General features: G+C 50.0%; 1 protein-coding gene across 1 annotated transcript in view; it reads left to right on the forward strand.

Annotated features, from left to right (window-relative positions):
* LOC309449550 (C-type lectin domain family 4 member E-like) overlaps nt 1-5,241 on the forward strand; it is a 30,754-nt gene extending 25,513 nt beyond the window's left edge. The window contains exons 2-3 of the transcript XR_014185971.1: nt 3,118-3,298; nt 4,964-5,241. The gene's annotated coding sequence lies outside the window, so the exon portion shown is untranslated. The remainder of the gene's footprint in view (nt 1-3,117; nt 3,299-4,963) is intronic.
* Nucleotides 5,242-6,000: the final 759 nt, after the last annotated feature.

Genomic DNA, 6,000 nt, shown 5'->3' on the forward strand with positions numbered 1-6,000 from the left:
AAAGCTGTTAAGTTGAATTTACCAGAAATCTTTTTGATTTGTGTTCTGCTGCCAGGCAAATCTTTCCAGTCTCAGGATGGACTTAAGTTCACAGAGTCACAGAATCCCAGAATGTCAGGGGTTGAAGGGCCCTGGAAAGCTCATCCAGTGCAATCCCCCCATGGAGCAGGAACACCCAGATGAGGTGACACAGGAAGGTGTCCAGGCGGGTTGGAATGTCTGCACAGAACGAGAATTGATGTCATTTTCTCTTCCCTTGTTGCAGTTCTCAGCAGCAGCACCACCAACGATAATGGTGATTCTGATCCAAGTACAGAATCTCCAAGTAAGAAAACTTCGTACTCTGAAGACAAGGTGAGTTGGAGCAGGATCGGGAGGACACTCAATATTCACTGAACAGTCTGTTCTTCTAGCAGTGTGAGTGCACATTCACCAGTGGTAGCCCCTTATCTATCCATGCCATGTTATACACTTTAGCTGTAGTAGCAGATTTTATACCGTCCTGATATTATACTATATTTATCTTTAACTCAAGAACAGTGTTGCTTGATATATAATTTGAAATCTAAAGGGAAGATATTTAGTGACAAAATCATTTGTCGTCCCTCAGAATTCCCATTCTGTAAACCCAGTATATGCTCCCATGTTGTTAAGTTGAATTAATTTTTGCTCATGTTCCTGTGTCAAGCGGTGTTTAATTTTAAAGCTAGTGCTAATCCCTTGGTTTTTGAGGAATTTTATCAGCAGAAGATAAACAGATCTATTTTCCCAACTTGGAAAACCTGCTCTGATTTTCCTTTCCCAGTGCAGGCTCGCTATTTCTTGAGGTGTGGGAACATGAGAAAAACCTCATTGCAAAGAGGGTGATACTGGAAGCCACTTGCCAACGTGGCTCTTATGAGGCAGGAAAGCGAACAGTGTGAATTACTGTCGGGGCTGCTGTGAGGCCAAATGGTTATAGCCGGCCGCGAATAACCATCAGCCAGAGCCGTCGGGCTGCACAGGAGGGAGATTGTTGCGGGTTTTCCGCAGCGCAAACGCAGCGCGGGCGGCAGGACCCGCCGCAGCCGGATCCCTCAGCAGCGGCGGGAGGGGCGTCCGGGCTGCCAAAGGCTCTTCTGGGAGCCTCCAGACAGCGCCGCTGTAAATTCATTTCCCTATTTTGATGTTGTTTCCCTTGTTATTGAAAACCTCTCCCTCCTTAACGCCGGCGCAGCTCCCGCAGAGCCGCAGGAGAGCTCCGCCACAACAACCCGCGCCGCCTCAGGCTCGCACAAAATGGCGGCCGGCGCCGCGGGGCCGAGCGGCGGGCGGGCTGGACCGGTGGGCGGGGCTTGTGACGGGCGGGTGTCGGCCCCGCCCCCGTCCCTCCCCGCGCTCCCGGGGGGAAATGGCGGCTGGGGGCGGCCTGGGAGTGCGCGACTGGGCTGGTTGTCCCGCGTCTGGTCCCTGGGAGGAGTGTCCTGGGGAGCTCCTGCTCCCCTGGTTTTCTGCCCTTGTGTCTCCTCAGTGTGTTTCTTTCCTTCCTTCCCTCACGCTGCTGACTGCTCTGTGCCCTCTGTCACCCTCACCTGTGGTTTCTCTCCTCAGGGTCTCAGCCCCTGGGCTCCCACCTGCTGCCCTGCTACTGCTCCAAGACTTTGCTGACCTAGTGCGCCTCTTAGCTCATGTTTTGATTTGAGGCTCTGTAGCGTGATCTCATCAGCCAGACTTGAGGGCTCCTGAATAACATTCTTCTTTTCCTTTTCTTGGGGTTTCCTCATGCTCTCTCACTCTGCTGTGCCCCCCTTGGTGCTTTTCTCTTTGGATTTGAGGGTGGCGTCCCCCCAGAGATCTGCTCTCGTAACATTCGCTCCTTTGGAGTCAGATGAGGTGTTCTAAGAGTGATGTTACCCAGATTGAATTATATGTTCTTTTACATGGAACTTTCCTATTATTGGTAAGGTAGCGGTTACATCTTATGGTAATAGTTCTCTAATTTGTTTTAATAATTTAATAGCAGCTTAGGAAATGTCCTGCAGCATACAGCATTCCGCAACCCCCGGTCCCGCAGCCCCAGGTCCCTACAGCTCCGGTCCAACTCCAGTCCATTGACTAGATCATGGCACTAAGTGCCATGGCCAATCTCAGTTTCAAAACCTCCAGGGCCGCTGAGTCCAGCACCTCCCTGGGCAGCCATTCCAATCCTGACCACTCTCTCTGCACAGAATTGCTTTCTAATCTCCAGCCTCAATTTCCCCTGGCAGAGTTGAAGCCCATGGCCCCTTGTCCTATTGCTGATGCCTGGGAGAAGAGCCCAATCCCCACCTGGCTAGAACTGCCCTTCAGGTAGTTCTAGAGAGTGCTGAGCTCAGCTCTAAGCCTCTTCTTCTCCAGACTAAACAAGCCCAGCTCCCTCAGCCTCTCCCCATGGGTCTTGTGTTCAGGTCCCTTCCCCAGTCTTGTTGCTCTTCTCTGGACCCGCTCCAGCACTTCAATCTCTTTCCTGACCTGAGGGGCCCAGAACTGAACACAACACTCCAGGTGTGGCCTCCCCAGTGCAGAGCACAGGGGAAGGGTCACTGCCCTTGGCCTGCTGACCACGCTCTTTTGGATACAGGACAGGACACCACTGGCCTTCTTGGCCACCTGGGCACACTGTTGGCTCATGTTGAGCTTCCTGTCCATTAGTCCCCCAGGTCCCTTTCTGCCTGACTGCTCTGCAGCCACTCTGTGCCAGCCTGGAGCGCTGCAGGGGGTTGTTGTGGCCAAAGGGCAGGACCCGGCACTTGGCCTTGTTGAACTTCAGCCCATTGGAATTGGCCCATTTTCCCAGTCTATCCAGATCCCTCTGCAGAGCCCTCCTGCCTTCCAGCAGGTCCACACTCCCTCCCAACTTGGTGTCATGAGATCTTTTTAATTAAAAAGATCTTTTTAACATAAGCTTTGGGGAGGAATATCCTCTCACCATCAGAACTCAGCATCTCTAGCATCTTGCTGTGTAACCACAACCCACTCTGATTTTGCAGAACCCTTTGTGAAATCCAGCATGCCCGGCGTGTATTACATGTGCAGCGTTTTATTCCATTGTAGTTTCTTACACCTTTTTCTTGTTTCTGAACATTAAAAACCCCTCAGGCCAGCTCTAAGGACACGGGGCAGCTCTACGCTGCGTTGCACCATCGGATCTTGGCCTTACGGAGTCGAGTGGAACAGGAGCAAGAGGTGAAGAACGTGGCGCCCGAGCCAGAGGTGACGCAGTCGAACGAGGAGGACAGCGACGACGACGTCCTCGCGCCCACAGGAGCCGTTGGAAGCGGTAAGCAGGAAACACAACGGAGTTTCCTCTTTTCCATACGTATTTCTCTGTCGTTCTTTAAGGCAGGCTGTCCTCTCTGTACTTAGATGCTATAGATGTACTTCTGGCCTGTGGAATAAGGCTCATTCATGTGTTGTCTTTTTGAATGCGGCTGTTTCTTGCTTCTCCAGGCCCATAAAAAGGTGCTGCTTCCATCCAAGTGACATGTCACAGTTTAGCGGAGGTTTTCTGCGCTGCAGTTACTTCTGGTTTGATTTATGGGGTGGTCAAGTTTCATTTTCACCTTAAATACGGCCAAAGCTCACACGTAAAACCCGAGATGAGCGTCTTGGGCAGGTGGGATCAGGCCGCCCCTCGGGCAGAGTGGAAAAGCAGGAGGTTTGCAAAGGGAAAAGAGCGTAATTAATTTCATTGTAAATGAGGAGGCCGTGCTTTAAGAAAAACATTAGTCTCCAGTTTGGGGCAGGATTCCTTCTGCACTCCTGGCCTGGGAGACATCTGTGCTTTGCTTTTCTGTCTTAGAACATCCACCACTGACAGGGACCAGTATCCGTCCTCATCCACGGCCGGGGAAGACAGAGGAGGAATGGATCTGAACAAAAGCAGTGGGGGGGCTGAAGATGCTGGAAACTGAGCGTTCAGGCTCTGGGGTGCTGGTAGGATCCCCAGGCAGATTAGTCAAGAACAGGGGACAAAACTCAATCTGGAGAAGGAAGACGTGGGGCAGCTCTGCGGTTCTCATCTCTCTTTGATATCCAAAATCTGAGACTTGTGTTGGCTTCTCGGGTGGCCTGCAGATGGGACATACCATGTTTTTACCATTTACCCCCAACACAGGTTGCGGACACCGTTGGTCCCTGACTAGTGTGTTTGTAAACAGAAACAAAACATTGTGGTTCACCAGAAAATCTTCTTTAATTTTTTTAATGCGGTAATAAGAGACTTGAAGTCCGCAGGACGTTTTGCTGACTCCTTTTCTTTCTTCCCATGTCGTTATTATTATTTGGAGATTTATATTGTGGTGACATTTTTTTATTTTAGTTTTTCAATAAGATGCTCTCGTGTGTTGAAAAAGTGGAACTAGCCGAGCTACCCCAATGTTAAGCGGCACACCCAGGCATAACTAAAAAGCAAGGAGGAATGAGCCAGAGTCAATGCAGCCCAACCTGGTACACTATGTTAATGTTGCTATTATTGCTGAGCTATGGAGAAACAGCGCATAGACCGTATAAGTGGACTTTAATTCAAGCAGAGGAAAGTCGTGTGATTGAAGAAAATGTAACCGTAGGTGCACCCTCATTTAACGTAACCATTTGTGATTTATTAGGACATTTAGGTTCTGGGGAAGACTGGAATTTTGATCACTGCAAACCTCCACATAAAAGGGGAAGTGCAGTATCAACTTATTGGTGCCCTAGCTCCAATCCAGGAAAGGGATATTGCAACTGTCCTAATCAATATTGTTGTGCTTATTGGGGTTGTGAGACAACAGCCACAGCGTGGAGCGTTGCCAATCCGGATAAATACCTCCAAGTCAACTGCGGTTCTCATCTCTCTTTGATATCCAAAATCTGAGACTAGTGTTGGCTTCTCGGGTGGCATCTGGGATTCGTAAGTCAAGAAACAACAGAGGTTTGTTATGACAAAGCCCTTTGTTTGTTTCAGGTCCCAGTGAGGAGGGCGACGGGCAGAACGTGGGCAGCGCATAGCAGACGGGAGCCGCTCTGCCTGGCACCAGAGGACACATGCGCAGAAAGAACGAGTGACGTAGCACCCTGAGCAACGAACCCGGCCCTATAAAAAGTCCGGAAGAAGCTTTTCCCGCGCGCGCCACGGGAGCAGCCAGGACTCCTTGGCCGCCCAGCGCTGTCTCTGCTTATTGCGTTGAAATCCATCGGGAATAAATTTCTGTTATTCAAGTTAATTTCGAGTCAAAATTTATTACATCAACTGCTATCCGAACCTTTATTTAAGTCACTTTGGAGCGCTAAAACCCTGTTCCTCCCCGGTTTAATAAAAGTTGTTTTGGCCCCTGTTGTCCCTTAAATTAACCTCGGGGTCCCCCCGTGACAATTTTGGCGCAGGGTATCAGAGATGGAGGAATTACTTAGAGGGTTGAGTAATATCTCTGTAGTAACCTGGGGTCCTGCCGTGATGTGGGTCGCGGTGTGTTTCAGTTTGGCTGTTTGCTTAAAGGTAGCACGGGATCTGTGTAAACTTAAGCACTGAACGGAGGAAAACCTTTCGCGGGAAAGTGAACAATTTGACTCTCTCATACAGGACTTTTCGCGGCAAAGCGTACGATCAGTTTAGAACAGAGATTTGGCTTGTTAGAACAGAAACTTGGGTTTTTTGGAACAAAGACTTGAGTTTTTGTTAATGAATACAAGAGCTTCCTCTAGCGTCTCCCCAGTTCAGGTGTGCCCCTCCGCCCCCCGCCTCTCGATAAAGATACCGATTCTGAAAACAGTGTTGATGAAGGGGGGGGTAGAAACAAAGGACGTGCGTCCTCTTATTAGAACTGAGACACATACGGATGGACGAGGCAAAAATCCACGCACGGCCACCCCTAGCACGCCATACTCAGGACTGGAGCTAGGAGATTGACAAACTAGAGTCTCACGCAAGCCGGGCGAGACAGAGACTGAATATCTTTGGCGCGTTTCACTTCCCGGGGGTGATAGAATATTATTGAGTAAGGA

The sequence above is a fragment of the Streptopelia decaocto genome, assembly GCF_964273445.1.
Source record: "Streptopelia decaocto genome assembly, chromosome: 24".
Classification (NCBI taxonomy): Eukaryota; Metazoa; Chordata; class Aves; order Columbiformes; family Columbidae; genus Streptopelia; species Streptopelia decaocto.